General features: G+C 39.2%; 1 pseudogene; it reads left to right on the forward strand.

Annotated features, from left to right (window-relative positions):
* The first annotated feature begins 3,030 nt into the window (after positions 1-3,030).
* Positions 3,031-27,313, forward strand: LOC102285369 (glycoprotein-N-acetylgalactosamine 3-beta-galactosyltransferase 1 pseudogene; annotated as a pseudogene).
* The last annotated feature ends 510 nt before the right edge of the window (positions 27,314-27,823 follow it).

Here is a 27,823-nt window from a genome sequence, read left to right on the forward strand (position 1 = left end):
TGTTTCTATAAGAGACATTTATATAGGTAAATTCATCTTTTCAAAAACATTTACGATGGTATATGCTTTCAGAGGATAAAGCAGTATTTTCTGCTTTGTGAAAAATAGTGTTACAAATGTGAAGAATCATGGTAAAATTTCCACATGGCTTAACCACTACATTATTACTTTAATGTTTTGCTATTAACCTCATTGAAGTTGACTTTTTCCCAACAAGATAAGATATCTGCATTTTCAAATGTAATGACAAACAAATACATTTGTAATTCACTAATTCACAAAGAGCTAGGAGATCAAATCAGTCAACCCTAAAGGAAATCAACCCTGAATATTCATTGGAAGAACTGATGCTGAAGCTGAAGCTCTAATACTCTGGACACCTGATGCGGACAGCCGATTCATTGGAAAAGACCCTGATGCTGGGAAAGACTGAGGGAAAATGAGAAGAGAGCGGGAGACAATGAGATGATTAGATAGCATCACAGACTCAATGGACATGAATTTGAGCAAACTCTGGGAGATAGTGGAAGACAGAGGAACCTGGCATGCTGCAGCCCATTAGGTCGTGAAGAGTTGGACATAGCAACTGAACAACAGCAACATGGGAGATGTGGTTTATTACAAAGCTGTATTTATATATCATTTTCAATCTTATTGCCGCATATTTTATATAACAATCACATCCTCTTTACATATAGCATATCACTCTCAACAGAAGTTGCACTTAACCCATATATATCATAGTTCTTGATCCCCAGTCACAATCTAACCATGAGAGTAGAGTTGAGGAGAATGACAAAATAACACAGTAACAATAAATCTTTTGGGGTCTTGGAAATATTAGTAAATGTGAGAAATTAACTTTTGTAACTTACTAGGTTTCTAGGAAGACAACTGGCTCACTGAGGGATTGGTTGGTCCATCCCATCCTTAGGAGTTGGTGATGGACAGGGAGGCCTGGCGTGCTGCAGTTCATGGGGTCGCAAAGAGTCGGACACGACTGAGCGACTGAACTGACTGAATGATAATTTTCATTTTTATTTTTGTGACCAACTATTGCATCTTCAAATTGTGACTTTATAAAATTTAAAACATTTTAGCAATAACACATCCATGTGTAAGTCCAAACTCTCCAGAATCAGACATCATCTCTAAGTCATCCATAAACCTCATCATGTACTGCTGTCTTTCTTTCATTAATATACAGAGAGCATCTACTGTTCAGAACACATACTTTTTATATGCTTTGAAGTCATGCCTTTATTATTCTGCCTAATTATATTCCATCCTTCAAGGACAAGCTCAAGAAACACCTACCCAGAAATGGAGATTCCCTCAAGCATGATTATTCTCTAGCATCTGCCTCTAATCTCCCATTGCATGTTTGCCCATCTTTATTATAACACTTGTTTATCTGTTTACATAATCGTCTGCTCCCCAGCACAATAACCAGACATCAAGTTCTATGAGAGTAGAGATTTCTTCTAATTCACCTTCATATCCCCAGAGTCTACATGCGTGTGGTACATTATGTGTTAATGACTTAAGAATGCTGTTTACTGGGAGTTCTGTTCTTTCTGAAATTTCATGGAGACTACTTGGGAGAAGTTCTTAGAATATACACCTATCTTAATATTTAGAAAATAGAGTGGATAACAAGTGCATGAATACCTGCAAGGATAGCCAGTAGCAATGCATGAATAGTAAGTTACCAAGTACAAGACAGAATCTGTGTAGAACATGAGCTGTTAAAGTATACGTAAGGAAAATTAGAGAGGCAGTATGGCCAGTGAGGCTAAGAACATTCAACCTGAAGTCAGTTGAATACTTTGTTTGAACTGTGGCTTTGCCACTCACCAGCAGAGCTAAGCTTTAACCTAAATTTCAGTTTCTTCTCCTGTAAAATCCTTTGGGGACTGTCTTGGTCCATTTTGGCTTCTATAATAAAATATCACAGGTTGGGTGATTTATGAACAACAGAAATATATTTCTTAGAGGTCTGGAGGCTGGAAGACTGACTAGGATTCTGGCATGGTTGGGTGATGGCTCTCTTCCAGATTACACACTGTTTGTATCCTTGCGGCAGAAAGGGCTAGAGAGCTTCGGAGGGGGATCTCTTGTTTAAAAGCACTACTCCCATCCATCAGGATTCCACCTTCATGACCAATCACTTCCCAAAGGCCCCACCTCTTAACACCATCACATCGGGTGTTAGGATTCCAGTGTGTGAATTTGGTGGGGGATGAGGGATATGGGACAGAAACATCCAGACAATAGCAAAGGGTGACTGATAAGATAAATATCCTATGGAGTGCTTGTCCAAGTGCCTGGCACATGCTACATGCTAAATTATAGGTATTAGTGTTATTATTCCTTTCATGTATAATTTTATTTTCCATCATATTTCTGTTCTTTTGTGTTTTCAAAAATGCATATCTGAGGCTTAAATTACTAAATATATCCATGATCACTCCTTTAAAAACATAATCTAAAATATTTTGAATGATGAGAACCTTTAAATTTTAGTGACATATAAACACCATCTCATATATTAATTTGGGATAGAGATGAGCAAGAACAATGGGCTAGACCAAAACTCTGATGGTCTATAGTAGCTTTTGTAAATGGGGGCACATTTTGCCCTGTTTTTTTAATCTGGAAAATAGAGATAAGAAATCCAAATCTAACTACAGATAGATTATAAGGAATAGCAAGTAGGAAAATAATAACAAAGCACTTAGTATTCTTCAAAGTGTTGCAAGGTAATATCATATTTGAACTGTGGTTTTTCCACAAAAGAAATAGTAAAAAAAAAAAATTAATCAATAAACTAAGGGCATAGTTCATTGAGTTTAAAAATGGGCCTGAAAATATGATCTGAGACACACTGCAAATTAATCTTAAGTGCCACCCTTTTGTGAATACTGCCCAGTGCCTTGAGTAAATAATTAACACAGTGGCATTAATGCCATCGGGAGGTGGCAGCAGAGACAGATATGAAATCAGGTAGCAACTGCATCGTGGTCCAATATGGGGACCAGTGGCACAGTGGTAAAGAACCTGCCCGCCAACGCGGGAGATGAAGGAGGTGCAGATTCCATCCCTGGGTCAGGAGATCGCCTGGAGAAGGAAATGGCAACCTGCTCCAGTATTCTGGCCTGGAAAATTCCACGGACAGAGGAGCCTGGCGGGCTACATTCCATGGGGTTGCAAAAGAGTTGGAAATGACTGAGCACACACGTACACACACACACACACACACACAGTGGCCCTGGACACACACAGCATCAGGTTATCAGGTGTTCTGCAAACTAAGGATGATTAGCTTCTTCCAACTGCATCAGAGTTGTTGTTAGGATTGAAAAGCATAGTAACAGATTTTTATACACCTGTCTGCTTTGTAGAGAAAGCAATGAAAACAGGATAAGATGAAGGGTTATGAATAGCTAATAGAAACTCCCTGAGAAGTTACAGTGAGAGGAACTTAAATGGAAGCTAAAAAAACAAATAACATTCAGTAGTTTAGTTATGTGGTGCTGGACTTAGTCACTGAAGAGGAGACATTCATAAATGCTTATGAGGTGACCCTGGAGGCTGGAGGAAGGCTCCGTCTACCAACCAAGTCCCAAGGCTGGAGTCATGGTAGAAGCAACACGTCATCATGGAAAGAGCAAGAGCTAGAAGGCAGGTGTGCCTGGCTAGGAATCCTGCTTTGGGGAATTACTGTGATCTGTCTGTCCTTGATGAGTCTCAACATCTCTGTAAGTAAACTGAGGATAATAATATTTATCTTATGGAAGGCTGTGAGGACAAAAGGAGATAATGCCTGTTTAGTGATTAACCTACAGTCACACTCTAAATAAGGCTAGTGTTAATCCCTTGGAACTGGGTAGACTCAGTGACCTGTTCTTTTCCTCATTCACCTTCATTCTTGCAGGAAACTGCATAGATCAAGCTTCTGTAGATGAGTTCATCATTCTCATTTATCATCAACAACATATTCCCTGTCTATTTTGTCACAAAAAAAGAGATATGTTAAATGTCTGAGAACTTAAAATTGATAGAACAATGTATTGTAAATCTATTGACCTAATCCCTGACCGTGTAGACATCATCAGTTTTACACTTGTGACTTTTACCACTTTTCAGTTACTCTCTCTTACTGATAAAGTGTTCTGGAAATAATGGAAGAAAGGGAACCTCCCCTGCCTTTTTCTTTTAAGCTCTCCGTTTCAAATCTGAAAACTGCTGTTCTATATTCTTTGCAGGGTACATTGTGGGATTACTTTTTGGGCATGTATTGGAATGTATTTATGATAATATTAGGAATGCCACTCAAAAACACTATTCTTTAACTTGGGTAGCAGAGTTTTACTTAATTTATATAACTTTGAAAAACATGCTCATTTTCAAATTGAGATTTGTGTGAAGATAACCATATATGTTAAAAAAAACTAGAAAGAATCTAGTAACTTTCAGGGTTTACTATTTTGCATATATAAAGTCTTGGAATAAGAATATACTTTGGGGGACTTCCCTGGCAGTTCAGTGGTTAAGACTTTGCCTTCCAATGTAAGATGTTCGGGTTCCATCCCTGGGAGCTAAGATCCCACATGCTTCAGGCCAAAAAAAAAAAAAAAAAAACCCATAAAACAGAAACAATATTTTAGTAAATTCAATAAAGATTTTTAAAATGGTCCATATCAAAAAATCTTTTAAAGTTTTAATGTATTTTAAACTTTATTTTCAATTATTTTATGAAGCTTAAAGCAGAATGCTTAGTTTACACAAAGCTGTAGTTTGGGGAAACACTAGACTTCCCTTCTGTATGACGCTTGGCTTTGTGACCACTAAGCACCTTTGTCCTGTCTAGTGCTGCAGCATCCCCAGTGTGTTTCTCCTTTTTGAGGTACGATTTTTCATAAAGACTGAAGAAGTCATGCAGGGTGGTGGAAATGTCAGTTGAACTGGACAGCCTTCTGCAAGATTGGCATGAAATGATGCCTGAGGCTAACCAACAGGACTCTCTCTCCTGTGATTTGTAAACATGATTAAAATAATGCCTATACAAAACAGAAAAAAAAAAAAAACTAATTGGGGCCAATTCATCTGTCAGCACCCAGGTTTGGTAAATCCAGTGACTTATATCACTTAAGACCCAGAGTCTTTCTGATTTATCTCTTCCTTCACAGACTCATCTTTTTGAGCATCCTCCTTGCTTGGTCTCAAGATGTCTACTCAGTTCCAGGTCTCACAAGACAATGTGATTCTGTAGAGTGGAGATTATATGGCTCAGCTGGACCACTCACCTCTGCCTATTAAGCTTGGTCATGTGGCTCAATAAATGCACACCAACTATAATTGTATTGCTCTAGATTTTCAAATACTCTGATTTATTTTTCAAATCTCTGGAAATATCCTAAGTACAATATTCTACCAATTTGCAATGCCTTTTGAAGTTGTTCTTCAAAAGAATACTTTTCAGTGACTCTTTTGGTAGCAGTTTTAGAGGGAAGAGAAAAATATCTTTTCTCCACTGCTCAGAAATCCCACATGTCTGTCTTATTTTACGTTTATCTCTATACAGAATCCCCTCCAGCTTGAGCAGCTGTAACTAAAATTGCCTATTTGATGCTGCAGTGGGGTTTTGCTTTTTCACTCTCCCGTGCCCACTTATGTCTAAGATATAAGGATCTTCATTAAGTGTTTGAGGAATTAGGAATTAAAAATAGATTGAATGAGGAAAGGCAATTATTACAATATAAGCACTAGAGAGTGCTTACTGTAAACATCAATGTGGACATGATTTCTGCAAAAGAGAAGGACATGTATAACTAAGATTTAGAAAAACGAGCGACTGCGGTATTAAAGCTGCATTAAAAATACCACTATCTTGGGGTTCATAAGATTTGGCTCAGAGGGTTATGAGAATCCCTCAGGCACACATTCTTAACAATGAACAATTGACATTTTTCTTGTGGGTCTCTCATTTTTTTTTTTTTTTTTTTTTTTTTTGCTTGTTACAAATTCATTCCATCAACACTAGTCCTGGTAAGAATACAAAGGTAGAAACTGTCTCTACTCTTGGTGTGCAGTATAGTAGAAAGCATATCAAATTTATAGGTGTATAGGATTGCTGCTGCTAAGTCGCTTCAGTCGTGTCCGACTCTGTGTGATCCCATAGACGGCAGCCCACCAGGCTCCCCTGTCCCTGGGATTCTCCAGGCAAGAACACTGGAGTGGGTTGCCTTTTCCTTCTCCAATGCATGAAAGTGAAAAGTGAAAGTGAAGTCGCTCAGTCGTGCCCAACTCTTAGCGACCCCATGGACTGGAGCCTACCGGGCTCCTCCGTCCATGGGATTTTCCAGGCAAGAGTGCTGGAGTGGGGTGCCATCATCTTCTCCGATAGGATTAGAGGAAACTAAATTTATTTTTCAGTCAAGCATGTTCATTTTATCAATGCAAAGATGGAAGTTTGGAGAGATCCAGCTAACCCATACTATTTTAATAGCACGTTGACCATTTATTCTGTGTTGTCTTATTTAATGGATCCAACAATTCTATGAAATAAGAGTCCCAATTTATGGATCAGGGAACTGAAATTCAGCAAGCTTAAGTAACTAGTCCAAGGTCACACAGCTGTGCTTCTCATTAGCTATGGGATGATCTCTGTTGACTCCCAGATGAGCGTTCATTCCACAGCACTGGCAGCCAGTGCCCAGACTTCTGGAACAGCCTAAGTGGAGAATCTGGAAGCCAGGTTTCAGGCAGAGAAGTTTTAGGTGGCTTTTGTGTGCAGGATGTGAAGTATGAGTCTATTCATTTAACAGCTTTCGTAAGTATGCTTAACTGTTTATAAATGCAAACAAATGAAAAATAGAAAATTATGAAACTGTATCTGATTAAATAAACTGCTTTACACTAGACCACTAATTTCATTCTAAGCAGCTGATATTCCTACTGTAGCATAACCAAGTTGTATGAGGAGGAGGTCAGGGATACCACAATTAATAACTCCAATGCTATTTATTGTTTTTTCTTTCTGTCCAAATGATGTTGAGAGTACAGAGTGTCCTTATGAAGTCATGAAAGACAAACAGGGTTCCTGCAGAAAGAGCCAGATTGTGCCGGAAAGAATGCCTGCCATCAGTTGTCATCTTGACAACAGATTCTGGTTAATACATTACATGTCTGCAATGAGTTCAGCAGAAAGCCTCTGTAGCTTTCCATGCTCAAAGCAAGGACTATGCATTAATTCTTTTACACATGCATTTACTCAATGTGTCATCATGATGGAACTCATATGATTAGCAGGTTGCAATTATGGCAGGAAATATGGGAAGAGTTCTAAGTATTCCCTTTCAAAGAAGCAGAGTTAAAATGTGTTTGGTAACATAATTGCAGTAGATTGGACTAAATTAGCTCCTCCTCTTTCTAGAGGTAAAAGCTTCATTTTTCTATATCATTTCATATAATTAGTCTTCTAGCCAGAAATGTTTTAGTTTTGTTCAACATTCTCTCATTTACTGTCTTTTTTCCCAGGGGAGTATTCCCTAGCATCTTAATAACTACAATAGAGTGGCCATGCTCTGCTTAATGGGCATGAGCTTTAGAGAATAATTTCATTTCTGAATACTTAACACGTTTCACAATTAAGAAAGTGTTTAAGTTCAAAGTCTTATTTTTAAAAAGTCATTTTCTTAACCATAACATAGCCATCTGATTTAGTAATCCAAATTGTCTTTTCTTCTAATTTAGGATTCAAAGACATTAATTTATTCCTATTTCTTCATGACCTTGAGATAATCCAAAATGTGAAATGCTATTTGATTACCAGCACAGAAAACTACTCTATGTGTATGTATGCTTTTGCACATGTGTATAGACCTATAAAAATAGTAAATACAGTATAAGGTAAAATATACCCTGCAGATACAGTAATCTGTATCTATGTCTATACACACATATACATATATAGTGCTTTGTCTGATGGTTGTCAACTGTCCATATCACATATTGAATTATGCCAGTTATAAGATAGCTATGTGTACTATATTACATATAGTATAGTCTCTATATCTAGACCTACTATGATTATATAATACATATTATAATGTATATAGACATGTATTCATGTATATAGTGTCAGTCACTCAGTCATGTCCGACTCTCTGCAACCCCATGGACTGTAGTCCACTAAGACTCCTCTGTCCATTGGATTTTCCAGGCAAGAATATTGGAATGCGCTGCCCTGCCCTCCTCCCGATCTTTCTGATTCAGGTTTCAAACCCACGTCTCCTGTGTCTCCTGTACTGACAGACAGATTCTTTACCACTGTGCCACCTGGGAAGCATGCACACATTTTCTGGGTGGATAGAAGCATTTCCCACTAGAACCCAAACAACTGCCAACGTGACTAAAGCATTGAAAGAAATAACCACCAGGTTTGGACTCCCAGGATTCCCACAACACGATAATGGTCCAGCATTTGGGTCTCAAGTGACAAAGGGGATAATGAGATCCCATGTGACCAGGGCACACAGACCACATCAGGACACACTTTCGTACAGGCTGGAGACTTAGAGAGCTGCACTTTGAGGAAACATCTGCAGGTGACCACGTTTCTCTTGCTGATATGTGCGCCATGCATCCTGTGTTGTCTCAGGTCCTTTGTTTCCAAAAGTTAGACAAATGGGGGTCTCTCAGAGCTACAAACACGTAGGGTTGAAGCCTGGGAACAACCAAACACACGTAAGGTGGCTGGGGGCCGTTTCACTCCTCTCCCTGGGGTCAGAATGATGCCCACATCCCCAGGAAGTAGTCACAGATGCCAGCCCTGTGCCCTCAGTGTCCTTCAAGAATGAGGAGCCAGACAAAAGGCAGAGGAGACACACGCCACCAGCCTACCCCATGAACAGATCCCAAGAAACGAAAACAGAATCTGGGCAATAAAATCAAGACTAACCTTTCTCTTTCTCTTTTGGGCTTTGTCTAGTTTCATTTGCTCAGAGTGTGCTGTGTGCAGAGGCCTCGCACCTGGCCCTTCAGACCAGAGTTCCTGGTGCCAAATGGTGGCACCAACACCTCAGCCCAGCTGTAGAGACACCATGATTCAAGACGTCAGTGGTGCTTCATGAGAACTGCCCCCAGCACGAGGTCCCTCCAAACCAGCCCTGCCCACAGCCAGGGTGGTTGGGGAGCGGGGAGTGTGTGCCCCAGAGCTTGAACTGGCACCTCTCCATTCTGTGATCAAAACCTAAAGCCTTCCTCTACTTCTCAATGGAATTTGGTCTTGTTCTATTGGCTCAAATGCTCCTAGTCAAAAGGACCCATTCAGGAGGGTAGGTAACCCTTCCACAACTGTTACATCTGCCTTTCTAGCATACATGTCAACAGGGTACAGGCTTTTTAGGATGCCTGCAGAAGCAGAATTTGATTGCTTTCCAAATATAAGAGCAGCTTGTGTTGAATTTTTTAAATGATTTAAATATTTTCTTGTATACAGTTTAAGCTGTCATTGTGATGAACCTAAATAGTACGATTAAATAAAAAGCCACATCTATGGTTTAAATTTCCAACTATAGTCTTCAAATGCATGCTGTCGCTCTTGAAGCTTTCTGACTACCATGAAGGGTCTCTACTGGTCCTTATGGCTTAGATCTTGGAAATGCTGCCTGAACTAGCAGATTCTTATACAATAATCCTAACGAAAAATCCAGTGAGGCCCATTTTGTAAAGAAAAAAAAAAGCACTGATTCAGTTAAGCAGTAAGATATCCCTGGAGGATTTCCTCTAACACCCTCAGAAATGGCTTCTATTTGTTCTACAATATAAATACTGTGTAGTTAGAACTTGTCACATCTTACATCAATAGCTGTGTCTGTGGACCACACAGTGCATTTCTTATACCAAGTTCAATACCTATAAGCTAGTACTTCTCCTTTATAATGTGCTAATAATTGCCCAAGTGTCTTCTATCATATACAGATTATAGGATAATTTGGACTTTACAAATAGAATCATTATGTATATTATGTTATGCTTATTTCAATCCACTTTGCATCTTGCAATTTGCATTTGCTTTATTTCCTTCTCTATAACCTAATTTGAAATAGATAGCAAATTAGACCAGAGAAGGTACAGCCTATGGAATTGGCAACAGGCAGCCCATTTTTCTGCTGGGATTAAGTTCCTCACTGTCACTCCCACTTCTCTTGTACCTCTACCAGTCACTTCCTCTGTTGCATCAAACACCACCAACACAGGGCTGTTGGTCATAGCAGACATTTATTGAAGACTGTAACAAAAGATGGCAGAACAGCACATGATGAATGAGAATTTATCTTGAACATTAGACATCATGATCTTTAACCATCTTCTTGACAGAGAATTTATCATTGGTCATCTCTTCTTCTGTCACCATTCTAATTGCCCTCATTCAGCATCTCTCTGATTTCATGTTTATAACAGAACTGTATTGAACAGGTCTTTGCAAACACAATTGAATAACTACACTGAAATATATTGTCTCTGCCAATTTTATTTCGTACTATATTCTCCCTCCAGTCAACATACGGGAATAAACATTTTTTAAGTGAAATTAAATGTTTTGTCTGTGTAATTCATTTACTTCATAGTTTCAATTCAGGAATACAAATATGAAAGGATTATATTTTCTCCAATAACTCCTTCCCTAATTCTTCTGTGTTACATCCCTATTTCAATTTCCTTAGTACACGATACCTAGAGTCTGGACCAACTTTAACTGTTAAAACTTGATTGTCAAATCACCATCTTATATTGCTCCCTGGCCAAGCCAACCACACTTGTGGCTTGTGGCTTGAGGGTTTTCTCCTCTTCCCACACTTCCTTCCCAGGCTCTGCCACCTAAGCAAGGGGCAGGATGGAGCCGTGGAACACATCTGAGTGAGACTGAAGCTGGAGGGAGGGTAGAGGTAATCTTGCTCTCACTCCTCTCTGATCTCCCTGAGGGTCTGTGGACGTGATGGTGTCCACAATTATCCACTTTGCTCACATGCATCAACAAAACCAGCATGCCTTTCTTATTAATCTGAAATCATTTCAGTCTATGGGAGTTAGGTCACTGTTTGCCGAAGTTAAAGCATTGAGAGTAGGCTATGACTGCTAAATGTCAGTGAAAGCATTGCTATGTTCCAAAGAAAACAGCTTTCATAATGTTCAGTGCAATATGTTGCTGTGGCTTTTGAAAGGAAATGCAAATGTACAAGTGGGATTCTTGATGGAGCAAGCATATGTATCATAAGGTCATTCTAGAATAACAGTATGTAGAACAAATAGTACACCTGTAAACTTCATTAAGACTGTCAATTACCCTGCAGTGAGGTTAATTCTTGTATTTAATGGATACGCCCTTACTGTTACAGCAATAGTTGAGAAACGTCAATGAAGAGGTAATGGGACATGAAGAATTTTAGTGACATTTGCAGTGTTTCAAAAGACTATAAAAGGGAACCACTAAGTACGTTGATGGGCATGTCACACTGTTTTCCTTAACACAATGGCAATGTACGACTTCAAGCAGTTTGATACAATAGTTAAGAATATATCATGAAATTAAATGGTCACTGATGAATATTTAGCCCAAGGGCCTTGCAGGAACAGAGTTTATAATACAATTATGCAGCACTACCTTCTGAAATATTATAGAGGAAAAAAAAAGAGTTATTGAATTGCCATACGAACTTGCCTCTGTAACTCATTTGACAAGAATCACATACTTAATGGCAGAGCTAAAACATTTCTCTTTACACAGAGGAAGTTCACTGCACATTTGATTTGTAGTTTGACTGGTGTGTCAGTCTTAGGACATCCACCAGAGACTAGATCTCCTATGCTGAAGGAGAAAGGCTGAGAATGAGAATAAACAGAATGATGGGGAAACCAAACGAACTATGTAGGGAAAGATGGAAAAAGGAATTGGCTGAAGCCTAAACGGCCAGCTTGAACCATAAAGTAACCTGGAACAGACAAGTCATTCATTTGGATAATAAAACAAAGACAGGAGGAGGGCCTGGGACTTTCTGACTTTAAGGAGCTGTGACATCACATCTAGACTGTCTTATTAATGGATTTCTTGTACACAAGAGACTATCCTGAAAGCCATGGTTTTAGGGTTTCTCCGTGATACACAAGACAACCTACTATGAACCAATTCATCCACATTTTAATTTAGAACTCATGAGCATGGCAATTGGGAACATAAAAATACACCAGGTAGTCAGCTTCTGTTCTCAAAAAGTTTTCTACATAATGAGAAACATAAACAATTTAATAAATAATGATCCAATGTGAAAGTATTATAAGGGACTTCTCTTAGAATTCTGGCTACATAAAGCAAGAGTGTTAAACCCAAGGATGAACAATGGTCTCCAGAGGAAAACATAATAGGTTTATAAGTTTAAGAACTTATAAACTTACAATTTTAAGACCTAGAGGGAGTGGGATGGGAGGGGAAGGGAGGCTCAAAAAGAAGGTATGTATATATACCTGTGCCTGTGTGTGCTGAATCACCTTAGTTGTGTATGACTCTTTACATCCCTATGGACTGTAACCCACCAAGCCCCTCTGGCCAGGGGATTCTCCAGGCAAGAATACTGGAGGGGGCTGCCATGCCCTCCTCCTGGGGACCGTCCTGACCCAGGGATTGAACCTGCACTGTGTCTCCTGCATTGGCAGGCCAGGTTCTTTACCACTGGTGCCACCTGGAAGCCCTATACATATATACAATTAAGACTGGTTCAAGTTGTACAACAGAAACCAACACAGCATTGTGATTACCCCCAATAAAGAAAAAAAGAACTGTGTTTAAGAACCAAGAGGATATAGCCTTAATATTTCCTATTTAATATTGATATTCACATATGAGGGTGTTTATGACAAACCACAGTTAAGAAAAGCAATGTTTTTCCTATCTCCTGTGATGAATTTGTATTGATTTGCCCATTTCCATCCCACACTCTTTTTCCAGATTCTTTTACCTATAGTTATACTTGTGATTGCATGTGATCATGAATCAGAATGTGAATCACTGTCCTTAAAAGGTGATCTTGAAGAGAAATGCTCTAAATAAAACTGAGCTATATAGACCAGAGCAACTGTGACAAGCCTTCTTGATGGAGATCCTTCTAAGGTACCTTGAAGTTAATCTTCCTGAGCAAATATAGATAAATGTGTTTCTCAAATATAAGACACTTTTATGATCCATGTGTATTATTTAACTCAGAGCCAGTACTGACTCAAAAACATGCTTCAAGGAATGGTACATATGCTTCTGGAAAAAATCCCCTTAAAAAAAGTATACTGCTAGGAGAAAAAAAAAAAAGGTGCTAAGAAGTCTCCGAAGAAAAAAACTACATTCCTAAACAGACTTTAGGAACAAAATTCTATTTGTTTGAGCTGTTTAAGATGATTTAGCCCTGTTCCCAGAACAATGTGCAGTGGTGTAATAGCATCATTTCTTAATGGGGCATCTCATGTTTTATCTTGTACAAATAATTAATCATTTAATTGTTGTCCAATAATTACACAATTAACAGAGAAAAGCTGTGTTTGAAACATTAGAGGGCATTGTGAGTCTGAGAACAGTCTGCTGTACTTCCTAGCAGCATGGGAGAGCAAAAGCCTGAGTAGCGACTTGTGCTTCAACATTAACTGAGATACTGCGGCAGGACGTGCAGTTATTTTTCCTGCTTATGGTTTTAATTTTACATTTGAAGACAATAGAAACAATCAGGTGGCAAATTCTATCTCAGTATAAAAGGCAGAATTCCAGGTCCCCAAAATCAATGACTGTCAATCAGAACGTAGACACTGGGTGATCTGATGAATAATTTAAGACTGATTTGTTAACTGTGCAGAAGTGAAGTTAGCTGTGCAGGGAGACACATTGTCAATTGCCAGCAATTTACCATGTTTTTGAAAACCACAGGCAGCAATTTACAGAAAAGATTAGTCCAGTTACTGTACACGCGTGACATTTTCTTGATTTAAGATGTCAGTCTAGAAAGCTGTTCACTGACAACTGGAGTTTTGGAATGAGGTTATAAAGTTTATGAAGAATTGCTTTTACCTGAGAGCGGCTGTATTTCTGCCCTGAGGGACCCCTGAATGCACACCTCCTGCTGGGATTAAACGTGCATATGCAAATGAGCGCTGTCAGAAAGGGCGACGCACCTGCCCTGGGACCATTAAGCATCTTTGCATCACTCAGTGCTCTAGTGCACTTGTCCCTGAGACAGCATGGTGATGGGCTTTGTTTCTTTGAGCTGATACTGTTTTGAAGAAAACAATACAAATGCACTTTGTGTAGCTTAAGCCATTTCAATAGATATAATTTATCCTGCACCAGAATTCTTATTTTTAAAAGTTGCTTTTCAAAAGAATATGGTATGAGCAAAATAGAAAATTCCTCCCTGGATACCACAACAATAATCACTGTAGGCAAGATCCACCAATGAACAATAAAATTAATGGGAAAGCCTTAGGGAGAAACAGGTTATCTGCATCAGAGAAGGCAATGGCACCCCACTCCAGTACTCTTGTCTGGAGAATCCCATGGACAGAGGAACCTGGTAGACTGCAGTCCATGGGGTCGCTAAGAGTCGGACATGACTGAGCGACTTCACTTTCACTTTTCACTTTCATGCATTGGAGAAGGAAATGGCAACCCACTCCAGTGTTCTTGCCTGGAGAATCCCAGGGACGGGGGAGCCTGGTGGGCTGCCGTCTATGGGGTCACACAGAGTCGGACACGACTGAAGTGATTAGCATAGCATAGCATAGGTTATCTGCATAGCTTCAGAGTGTTTACCTCCAAACACTTGCTTGGGTCTTAACCCATATTTTTTATGTTGCCTTCACTAAAGGAGGGGCTTCCTTGGTGGTTCAGATGGTAAAGAATCTGCCTGCAATGCAGGAGACCCAGGTTCAATCCCTGCATTGGGAAGATCGCCTGGAGGAGGAAATGGCAACCCACTCCAGTGTTCTTGACTAGAGAACTCCATGGACAGAGGAGCCTGGTGGGCTACAGTCTGTAGAGTCACAAAGAGTCGGAAATGACGAACTAAGCCAGTAACATTTTCACTTTTATTTTTTCCACTGAAGGAGGTGAAACTTAATTTTCTTTCCTTTTGTATGAACTACAGTTAGTGACGTTCCACCAAAAAACAGAATATGAAAAGGGGAAAATGGAAACTTTCCTATGGAGAAACCCTATCAGACAGAACCCTACCCAAACGACCCAGGTTAGTGTCATCAAAGACAAGCCATGTTGGTATCATGGGCCTCCTGATATGGAGTAATGTTTCTTCACTTCTGTGACATCCTTCCCCCAGATTCATAATCCTAGTCTAATAATGAGGTCAATGGAGTTCTGCCAAGAGAGTGCACTGGTTGTAGCAAACACCGTCTTCCAACAACACAAGAGAAGACTCTACACATGGACATCACCAGATGGTCAATGCCGAAACCAGATCAATTATATTCTTTGCAGCCAAAGATGGAGAAGCTCTATACAGTCAGCAAAAACAAGACTGGGAGCTGACTGTGGCTCAGATCATGAACTCCTTATTGCCAAATTCAGACTTAAATTGAAGAAAGTAGGGAAAACCACTAGACCATTCAAGTGACCTAAATCAAATCCCTAATGATTATACAGTAGAACTGAGAAATAGATTTAAGGGACTACATCTGATAGACAGAGTTCCTGATGAACTATGGACGGAGGTTTGTGATATTGTACAGGAGACAGGAAGCACCCCATCCACAAGAAAAAGAAATGCAAAAAAGAAAAATGGCTGTCTGAGAAGGCCTTACAAATAGCTGTGAAAAGAAGAGAAGCAAAAAGCAAAGGAGAAAAGGACAGATATAAGCATCTGAATGCAGAGTTCCAAAGAATAGCAAGGAGAGATAAAAAAGCCTTCTTCAGCAATCAATGCAAAGAAATAGAGGAAAACAATATAATGGGAAAGAGTAGAGATCTCTTCAAGAGTATTAGAGATACCAAGGGAATATTACATGCAAAGATGGGCTCAATAAAGGACAGAAATGGTATGGACCTGACAGAAGCATAAGATTTTAAGAAGAGGTGGCAAGAATACACAGAAGAACTGTATAAAAAGGATCTTCACGACCCAGATAATCATGATGGTGTGATCACTCACACTCACCTAGAGCCAGATTCCTGGAATGTGAAGTCAAGTGGGCCTTAGGAAGCATCACTATGAACAAAGCTTGTGGAGGTGATGGAATTCCAGTGGAGCTATTTCAAATCCTAAAAGATGATGCTGTAAAAGTGCTGCACTCACTATGCCAGAAAATTTGAAAAACTCAGCAGTGGCCACAGGACTGGAAAAGGTCAGTTTTCATTCCAATCCCAAAGAAAGGCAATGCCAAAAAATGCTCAAACTACCGCACAATTGCACTTATCTCACACGCTAGTAAAGTAATGCTCAAAATTCTCCAAGCCAGGCTTCAGCAATGTGTGAACTGTGAACTTCCAGATGTTCAAGTTGGTTTTAGAAAAGGCAGAGGAACCAGAAATCAAATTGCCAACATCTGCTGAATCACGGAAAAAGCAAGAGAGTTCCAGAAAAACATCTATTTCTGCTTTATTGACTATGCCAATGCCTTTGACTGTGTGGATCACAATAAACTGTGAAAAATTCTGAAGGAAATGGAAATACCAGACCACCTGACCTGCCTCTTGAGAAACCTCTATGCAGGTCAGGAAGCAACAGTTAGAACTTCACATGGAACAACAGACTGGTCCAAATAGGAAAAGGAGTACTTCAAGGCTGTATATTGTCACCCTGCTTATTTAACTTATATGCAGAGTACATCATGAGAAACGCTAGGCTGGAGGAAGCATAAGCTGGAATCAAGATTGCCAGGAGAAATATCAATAACCTCAGATACACAGATAACACTACCATTATGGCAGAAAGTGAAGTAGGACTAAAGAACCTCTTGATGAAAGTGAAAGAGGAGAGTGAAAATGTTGGCTTAAAGCTCAACATTCAGAAAAATAAGATCATGGCATCTGGTCCCATCACTTCATGGGAAATAGATGGGGAAACAGTGGAAACAGTGTCAGACTTTATTTTTCTGGGCTCCAAAATCACTGCAGATGGTGATCGCAGCCATGAAATTAAAAGACGCTTACTCCTTGGAAGGAAAGTTATGACCAACCTAGACAGCATATTAAAAAGCAGAGACATTACTTTGCCAACAAAGGTCTGTCTAGTCAAGGCTATGGCTTTTCCAGTGATCATGTATGGATGTGAGAGTTGGACTATAAAGAAAGCTGAGCACTGTTGATGCTTTTGAACTGTGGTGTTGGAGAAGACTCTTGAGAGTCCCTTAGACTGCAAGGACATCCAAGTAGTCCATCCTAAAGGAGATCAGTCCTGGGCGTCCATTGGAAGGACTGATGTTGAAGCTGAAACTCCAATACTTCGGCCACCTGATGGGAAATGCTGACTCATTTGAAAAGACCCTGATGCTGGGAAAGATTGAGGGCAGAAGGAGAGGGGGATTACAGAGGATGAGATGGTTGGATGGCATCACCGACTCAGTGGACATGGGTTTGGGTAGACTCCAGCAGTTGGTGATGGACTGGGAGGCCTGGTGTGCTATGGTTCATGGGGTCGCAAAGAGTCAGATATGACTGAGTGACTGAAATGACCTAAATTACGAGGAAACATCAGAAAAACCCAATGAAGGACATTCTACAAAATACTTCATGTTTTGAAAAGATGCTCAACATCACTTATTATCAGAGAAATGCAAATCAAAAACACAATGAGGTACCATTTCACACCAGTCAGAACGGCTGTGATCCAAAAGTCTATAAGCAATAAATGCTGGAGAGGGTGTGGAGAAAAGGGAACCCTCTTACACTGTTGGTGGGAATGGAAACTAGTACAGCCACTATGGAGAAGAGTGTGGATATTCCTTAAAAAACTCGAAATAGAACTGCCATACGACGCAGCAATCCCACTGCTGGGCATACACACTGAGGAAACCAGAATTGAAAGAGACAAGTGTACCCCAATGTTCATCGCAGCACTGTTTATAATAGCCAGGACATGGAAGCAACCTAGATGTCCATCAGCAGATGAATGGATAAGAAAGCTATGGTACATATACACAATGGAGTATTACGCAGCCATTAAAAAGAATACATTTGAATCAGTTCTAATGAGGTGGATGAAACTTGAGCCTATTATACAGAGTGAAGAAAGCCAGAAAGAAAAACACCAGTACAGTATACTAACGCATATATATGGAATTTAGAAAGATGGTAACAACAACCCTGTATGTGTGACAGCAAAAGAGACACAGATGTATAGAACCGGTCTTTTGAACTCTGTGGGAGAGGGCGAGGGTGGGATGATTTGGGAGAATGGCATTGAAACATGTATAATGTCATATGTGAAATGAATCACCAGTCCAGTTTTGATGCATGATACAGGATGCTCAGGGCTGGTGCACTGGGATGACCCAGAGGGATGGTACGGGGAGGGAGGTGGGAGGGGGGTTCAGGATGGGGAACACGTGTACACCCGTGGCAGATTCATGTTGATGTATGGCAAAACCAATACAATATTGTAAAGTAATTAGCCTCCAATTAACATAAATAAATTTATATTAAAAAAAATACTTCATGTTTTTCAAAAGTCTCTATGGCAGGTTCATAAAATATCAGGTAAAGATTTTAAAACTGTTACTAAATAAAACGTAATACCCTAGGTTGGATCCTGGAATACACAAAAAAATTAAAACAGATATTAGTGGAAAAATTGTTGAAACACATTCTAAATTTATTCTCCAGGCTTATATTAAGTTATTAAATTCTTCAGTATTTCCCAGAAGTTTAAACCTGTAAACTAGGGTTCTTATTATAATTTCTACACTGAAACTGCATATGCCAACTGTCATTATTTAAAATACCAGTTGAAGTTTTGTTTTCTATGAGAAACAAGTCAATCAATATGTTCTTCCTGTTTAGCAAGGAACTATATCTGAACACTTATACTTACAGATTCTTCTGTCTTACACTATTTACTATTCAAATCTGATACTTTGCTTCCTCTAAATTTTTCTCAAAAGGGGAAAGAAAGAAGATTGTTTTAAAAAATTACTTTTTTATCTTTGACCTTGATTTTCAAGAGTTAAATGTAAAATGGTAGATGTGATGATTAAAGTTAACCACTGAAGTGGTTTGTGACTAGAAACTATTATTCAACAATCATCCTGAGTCTACTCAGGGTTTTTATTTAATTTGTGATTTCAAAAGACACAATTCTTTGTTTCAACAAATCATCAGAGATGACATTACACTGTACAAGATGAATTACACACCCAGGTAAGTGGACAGGCAAGATGCATATGAATTGGCTGATGATATTTTATTTACTTTTAAAACACTATTTTGAAGACGGACAAATTCAACTCTGAGGTTCTTCATCAGCTGGTCTTTCAGATAATGCTCCTTTTCTCGGACACAATACTCTTTATCTTAAAAACAAGCCATAATATAAACTTTTTAAATGTACATTTGTTTTATAGTCTTTGCATTTATATACGTGTTTGTGCATATGTGTACAGTTTAATATATTACTAGCATTTTTAATGAAATTCCTATTACTGATGAACTAGCGTCCCCCCATAGCCTCAGCATTGTGAAGTGCTGCGTCAAGGCCTACAATGACACTCGGCTTCCTTACGAGTACAGCAAAGTTTTAAAGCCCTTTGTTCTCTTCAGTTCTGCAAGTTTGAAAATATATTCTATTAGATTGAAGCAGAGTTTGAAGAGCAAAGCGTGCACGAATACAATTTTGGTGCAAAGTTCTTAATTAGGAGATAGGATTTAAATGGCCCTGAAGGATTTTGACAGAGAGAATAAATTCATGCCCTTATTGGAATGGAAATTCTACTCAAATTTAATTAAAACACGTCCCCGTCAGTTTTTTTCCTATCCGAGGGGAAATGTCCCATTTCTATCTCATCCTTCAATGGGAAGCCAAGGACCTGAGCAGAGTGGCCCTCGGCCACAGGAGGGATCAAGGTGGCTCCTGAAGGATTCTCAGATGATTCATACCAAGGATGCCAAGTTTAGGGCAGGAGCGGGAATCGGCAACCTGTCCCTGCTAATTCCAAATTCTCACTCTACCTTCTAATAGCTGGATGTCTGAGCAAGTTATCTAACTTCCCTGGACTTCTGTTTCTGCGTCTGTAAAAATTAGTTCAAACCTCTCAGGACTGCAGTGGACACTCCTCGAAGGATAAAGTTTATTATGTAACACATCTTTGTTGTTCTTATTTTATAATATTTGAGAAATTAAAAATAAAGTCATTTCTGAGGATATGCATCCCTACTCATCTTATTCTCCATGTAATTGCCTCGTCGATGATGCCTTCTATGTTTCTACTACCAATTTCATTTCTCATCGTTTCAGAGAAATGAACTTCCTAATCAATGCTAGACTTCTATTTTGAAAACCTCACATTTTTGGATGGAGTTTCCGAGTGTGAAAAAGTCAAATTACATCTGTAGTCCTGACTTTTCCCTGAATTTCCATGTTTCTTGCAATGAGAAGAATAATAGTGCCTGAATTCCTTGTCATCAATGCAAACTAAGTAGGCAACTGCACCATCTCTAGCTTTGCTATTTTCCGTCCGCCTTCTGCCTTTAGACAATTTGAACGAGCTGTGAGTTCTTTGGGAACAGGGACTGCTGCTTGCATCTCTGTTCATACAACCTGAGCAGAGTGGTAGGTGGTCAGTAAATCGTTGTCAAGTAAGGGAGTGAATGAACAATTGAAGAATGAAGAGCTTTTCTAGTTGAAAAGGATAAGGACAACGGAAACAGACGGGAAACAAAACTAATAATAAAACGTATTACCAATCGTTCCCTCTTTAGCTAAAAATATTGTTTGGGGCTGGGGAATTGTGATGGAGAATGCCAAGTTTTCAATTCTGTTAATAATTAACTTACCTCTAGTACCCATTTCTCAATCTGTGAAATAGTTATTCTCCAAATATTTTATATCATCACAAGGGCTTCTTGAGATAACCTCAAGAAGTAGAAATAAAGGGTTTACCTATTTCAAAAATTTCAGACTCAAATAAGCTAGCAAAACAGGATGCAGAATAGAGCTTTGTATCTGTCTTATGGTGCCGTGGCCTCTTTTGTTCCTATTCACCTTCAAAATTGCCAGCTGAGACATTTAAATACTAAATACTATTTAAATACTGATGCAGTTCTAGAAGATAACATGCTTAGACAGTAAAAAGTCCTTGTTGAGTATATAGTGTTTGCTCCAGACCTAGAACTAAAACATGAAAGTCCCTGTCTAGATAGACCTTGTACCACCCACAGCCCACCGCTGTATACCATGCTGAAGATGAATTTATGTATTTCTAATATTTATAGTTTAAAGCAATTATATAATATCTATATAGCGCTGAATCATTTCCAACATACTTCAGTTCAGTTCAGTTCAGTCGCTCAGTTGTGTCTGACTCTTTGCGACCCCATGAATTGCAGCACGTCAGGCCCCCCTGTCCATCACCAACTCCTGGAGTTCACCCAAACTCATGTCCATCCAGTCGGTGATGCCATCCAGCCATCTCATTCTCTGTCGTTCCCTTCTCCTCCTGCCCCCAACCCCTCCCAGCATCAGAGTCTTTTCCAATGAGTCAACTCTTCGCATGAGGTGGCCAAAGTACTGGAGTTTCAGCTTTAGCATCATTCCTTCCAAAGAACACCCAGGGCTGATCTCCTTTAGAATGGACTGGTTGGATGTCCTTGCAGTCCAAGGGACTCTCAAGAGTCTTCTCCAACACCACAGTTCAAAAGCATCAATTCTTTGGCTGAAGATGAATTTATGTATTTCTAATATTTATAGTTTAAAGCAATTATATAATATCTATATAGCACTGAATCATTTCCAACATAATTAGACTTTAGTAATCTTTATTTTTTGAAAAAATACAACATTTAAATATTCTCACATCTTACGAACTTGCAATTCATTTTATAACCTTACAAATCACCATCATTAATTTCTACTCAAGATATGATAAATTTCAAGTTCAGCAACACATAAAATGGAAACAATGCATGTGCCCACAACACAGCAAAGAGGCACAAAACCAAGATCAACAAGTACAATGACAGCTAAAAACGTTTTGAAAAGGGCAAGAGTATATGAAACCTACTCCATTTCAATTATGAAATTAAAAGCCCAGAGGACCATGATCAAACACAGTGATGATCATTAACACCAAGAGACAGGGGTCCAGAAGAATGCAGTGTATCTCCTGAGGATGTTTGTGTCTGGTCTATGTGAGTGACAGCCCCCTGGCTTGCAGGCACTCCACCCCAAGTGCTTCAATCACTCACATGCTGTAAAACTCATTCTTAAAAACTTCTTAAGAGGATCCATTTTCCCTGTATTATTGTCAAATCCACATTCAAAACAGAAAGCAGAAAAACTTTGAAATATGTAATGGCAATTGCATTCACATCTCAGGGGTGTTATTTCTTACAATGGGTAGTAATATGTTCTACCTTGCCATCTTCAAAGTCTTTAAAATGCCATCTCCTGTCATTCTGAAGGAGATATTCTAAAATAATCTGAAAAAGAAAGTCTATCCCCATAAGTTTTCTAAAATTCTGGGCACTTGCTATCAGAAAAAATTACTTTAAATGAGGTTGTTGTATTGATATTGCTCTTGGTTTTTAGGCATATTTAAGTCATTATTGTGTGTCAGTCACCATACTAGGCTTGGGGAAAAGTGGCCCCACTCCTATACACGAAGGAGAAGGACAATTAACCCCTCTGTTTAAGAGCTCTAGTAAAGGTGGCAATGGTGACCATAACAAGGATCCTTCTTAACTGGGGTTAAAGGAGATCCAGGAGGGCTTCCTGGATGAAGTGACATCTAGCTTAAGATCAGAAGGATGAGAAATCAACAAAATGAAGAGGAAAGAGAAGACCATTTCAAGCAGAGAAAACAACTTATGGTAGGACTTAGAGGTAAGAAAGATCATGGGACTGTTTGAGTGTTTTGTTTTGTTGTTTTATTGAGCCATGCGGCAGATAGGATCAGAATTTCCCAACTAGTGATGGAATCTGTACCCACTGCTGTGAAAGCTCAAAGTCTTAACCCCTTGACTGCCAGGGAAGTCTCTCTGGTCCAAGATCTGCTTCTCCTTCCTCCTCCCTGTTAGTATCTGTGATTTCACCTTTCAGGTTTGGGTGTTGTTAACACCTCAACTGCTGCTGGATTCCTTGTGCTGATGGGAACATCTGTGGTTCTGTAAACCCCGCTACACCCTGGTAATTATTTCCTTTGTAAATTAAAAGTTTCCTTAAAATATTCTAACCTGTGGGTGCCATCTCTTTCCCCTTAGGGTCGATCCTGACTGATCCAAATGTCAAACTTTTATATCCTAATGTTTAAAAAGGAACTTAGACTCACAGACATAGAAAAACAGACTTGTGGTTACTAAGGGGTAAGGCAAATATTTTTTTTTAACAAAAGGAACTTAAAGCACAACATTCTCATTAAAGAGGTTAGCTTGTTATATTGTTTTGTGGAGTTTTTGCTTTGTTTTTTTTTTTTTCTATCTTGCCTAGAAAATCCCATGGACAGAGGATCCTGAAGGGCTACAGTCCATGGAGTCACAAAGAATGGATGTATGATCCCCTGGAGAAGGGAAAGGCTACCCAATCCAGTATTCTGGCCTGGAGAATTCCATGGACTGCATAGGTTATGGGGTCGCAAAGAGTTGGACGTGACTGAGCGACTTTCACTTTCACTTTGGTGACTAAAAAGGAAAAAAAAAGCATTTTTACTTATTTTTAAAATTTATTTTATTCAAATATAGTTGATTTACAATGTTGTATTTATTTCTGCTTACAGCACAGTGACTCAGTTATACATTATATTTGTATATATATATAAAATGTTTATTTTTTTCATATTCTTTTCCATTATGGTTTATGTGTTGTTTTGTTTGTAAGGCAGTATTTGAGACAGCCAAATCCTTCAAAATGGCAGACCTAGACCCTGGTGGCTCAGATGGTAAAGAGTCAGGCTGCAGTGCGGGAGACCTGGGTTTGATCCCTGGTTTGGGGAGATCCCCTGGAGAAAGAATGCAACTCGCTACAGTGTTCTTGCCTGGAAAATCTCATGGATGGAGGAGCCTGGCAGGCTGCAGTCTATGTGGTTACAAACAGTTGGACACAACTGAGCAACTTCACTTTAGACAACTGGAAACTATACATTGTTTATCTGCCATTCTATTTGTCTGAATATCATCCATCCATCCCAAAGTTATGTTTGAGATTTCTAGGGCTCTTTGTAAAGTTAAGTGAATCAGATGTTTCACTCATAAAGTCAATGGAAAGGAAAACCATAGGGCAATTATCTTTCATTACTGTTGAAAACTAAGTAATGGCTGCACACTGATTTTAAATATCAATTCACCTTTTATTCTGAATAGCTTTTGTTACATTTTTTTTTCCCCAAAGTACTTCCTGAGAAATTAATATGTATCTGTAAGGGCATTGTTCTACATCATTCATACCACCTAGCATGCCGCGAGGTAAAGAGCAAGTGATTAATAACTGCTGGCTGATTAATCTGTTCACATAATTAATTGTTTGTGCAATTGACAGTTCTATAGTTATGTATGCAGGCAGGTCATCTTTACCTTTATTAACTCTGAAAAATGTGACCTTTTTGCATTGCCTCATTAGATAGATTAAAATAACACTCAGTGAGGGACTATGTGGTAAATACCACTTATAGGAAAGGTCTTTCTTCACCCTTTTCCCACCCTCATAATCAATTCACGCATTTAAATATCTGAAGACTTAGAAATGATTTTCTGAGACTTAATCCAAAAATATCAGTTTAGATAGGAATGAAAGGTTGCTGGTGCAAGCTATGTGCTATGCCGAGATTTGTGTCCTCTGGAGGAGAGGGATTCGATCCGGGGATCAGAGACGAGGCCTGACCACTTGGAGCTTTTGTGCAGCAAAGTTTTATTAAAGTATAATAGAGACAGTGGAAGCTTCTGACACAGACATCAGAAGGGGACAGAAAGAGTGCCTGCTTGCTAGTCTTTAGCAAGGCATTTTATGTCTGTTAGCAAGCTGCTACTCAGATAAGAGACCCACCTCAAGGCTAAGAAAGTTTCCCCAAGCCCCTCTCCCGAAGTCTGTATTTTTGAGACAGGATGGCACCAGGTGTGTCATCCCTTGGCCATAAAACAATTGACATGGACACTGGTTTGTTGAGCCGTTATCAGCCCAAGGTTTGAGGAAAGAAACAGAGTTAGTCTTAGGTAGAATCATTTTTAAGAAAGGCAGATTCCAAAGCAAATACACTTTCATTAACATAGCTTAAGAAAACATTTCCATAAGAAAAACGGTATTGGTTAGCTCAAGGCAGAAGCAGGTGTAGCCAACACAGAATTAAAAGAAGGGCCTTTTGATTTTGTGTAGAAAAGGAAAAAACATCTGCCACTTGCAGTTTATTTCCGCCTGCCACTTGGGGACCTCTGGCCTTCCTACCTGTTACCCTCTCAGGAGATATGTTTCAAACTAAAAAGTCCTTATTAAGCTGACAAGAGTTTTTCTGAACATACAACTGTAAAGTTAATTTATGTGTTTCTAATATTTATTAAAAATCATTGTAATATCCATTCTTTTGTTGTTGTTGTTCAATCTGCTAATTTTGGGGAAAGTTTTTAATGCAACAAAACCTAAATGAGGTATTCCACCTGTAACTGGCATATAGGAACATGGGAAAGACCCTCACTCCTAAAAATACAACCACAAGTCACTAGGCAAACAATCTATACAGTGGAACCTTGCTGTGTAGCCATCCTGTGCATAACAGTTCACATCTGCTAATCTCAAACTCCCAGTCCTCCCCGCCCCCAACCTCCTCCCCTTGGAAACCACAAGTCTGTTCTCTCACTTTTGTAGATAGACTCGTTTGTGCCATAGTTCAGATTGCACGTATAGGTCATATCATTTGGTATTTGTCTTTCTGACTTACTTCACTTATGAAAATCCATGTTGTTGCAAATGACATTGTTTTGTTCTTTTTAACTGTAATATCCATTCTTAACAGACTTATCTGTATTGTTAAGTTGAATACTTTGGAAAACTATTCTAATTTTTTAAATTATCATTTATGACCTGAGCCCATATGGCATTTAATAATCCTAAAAATTGTCATCAGCAATTAGGATTCAACAGATGATAAGCTTGACAGCTTTTGGAGTTGTTACAGAGCAACAAATGTAGTGGAAATAACGTACATGCTCATGTAAAGTAACAGACATCCCCGCATACATGCGCCCACACACAAAAGGAACCTTAAAAATAATGCCATAGGGCGGAGCCCCTGAAGCTCCCTGGACCACTGCGCCTGGTGGTCCAGCCTCCTCGTCCTCACTCCCACCCTCTCTTCCTAGCAGTGGGAAGCCCACCAGAGATGCCAGAAATATGCTTACAAAAATGGCAGCATTCTTGGCTGCATTGTTTAACCTCCCTCTCTGGATCAGCAATCAGATTTGTGTGTGTGTGTGTGTTTTCTCAGTATTTAATATTTTGTTGGAAAAACAAGGTGACTGACATCCAGCCTAATATTCTGAATTCCCCTTCTCCAGGGGATCTTCCCAACCCAGGGAGTGAACCCAGGTCTTCCACACTGTAGGCAGATTCTTTACCATCTGAGACACCAGGGAAGCCCCAATATTCTGAATAATTATCTTCATTCTAGACATTCAGATAATACTGAGCAGAACTACCTAGAAGGGCAGATGAAGTCAAAACCAGGTGCTAGCCATCATAAATAACGAGACCACAAATGCTGTTGAAAACCTTTATAAGAAGGTGAAAATTCTTTACTGGGTTATGACAGGACCTTAAAATCTAGAGAAAAGGGCCAAATACATCAGAACAACATGAACTCAACCTTGTAATAAAGCGATGTTTATGAGCTCAGAAGAAAATAAAGACTTCCTTACTGTGGGATTAAACACCAAAGAAGGGAGAGACCAACTACACTGAAAACAGTTAAATCCTCTCAGGATGTTCATGACAATTATCTGGAGTGTGCAGGTCAGTTTATGAAAGCAGGTGATGACACATAAGTCACACTAGACAGCTTGAGATGGCTGCTTGTAAACTATGACCCTGAAGACCCCATTTACTTGGGAGAAGATTTAAGAATGATGTAAACCAGGGCTAGTGGGTAGAGGAACAGGGTGGTATTGAGCCAAGAAACTGTGAGGGTTTATTACTATTATTACTATTATTTTTCTTTATTTATTTACTTATTTTTATTCAAGGATAATTGCTTTACAATGCTGTGCTGGTCTCTGACATACAACAGTGCAAATCAGTCATAATTTCCAACAAAGTCCTTTCCTCTTGAGCCTCCCCACCTCCATCCCACCCCTGTAGGTCATCCCAGGGCTCCAAGCTGCCTTCCTTGTGCTATACAGCAGCTTCCCGCCAATTATCTATTTTACACATGGTAGTGTACAGATGTCAGTGCTACTTCCTCAATTTGTCCCACCCTCTCCTTCTCCTGATGTGTCCATAAGCCCATTCTCTACATCTGTATCTCTGTTTTTTCCCTTTTTTTCCCATCAGTTCTATTTTTCTAGATTCCATATATATATATATACATTAGCATATGATATCTGTTTTTTCTGGAGAAAAGTGTAGGCACATACGTATATATA

The sequence above is a fragment of the Bos mutus genome, chromosome 14, assembly GCF_027580195.1.
Source record: "Bos mutus isolate GX-2022 chromosome 14, NWIPB_WYAK_1.1, whole genome shotgun sequence".
Taxonomy (NCBI): Eukaryota; Metazoa; Chordata; class Mammalia; order Artiodactyla; family Bovidae; genus Bos; species Bos mutus.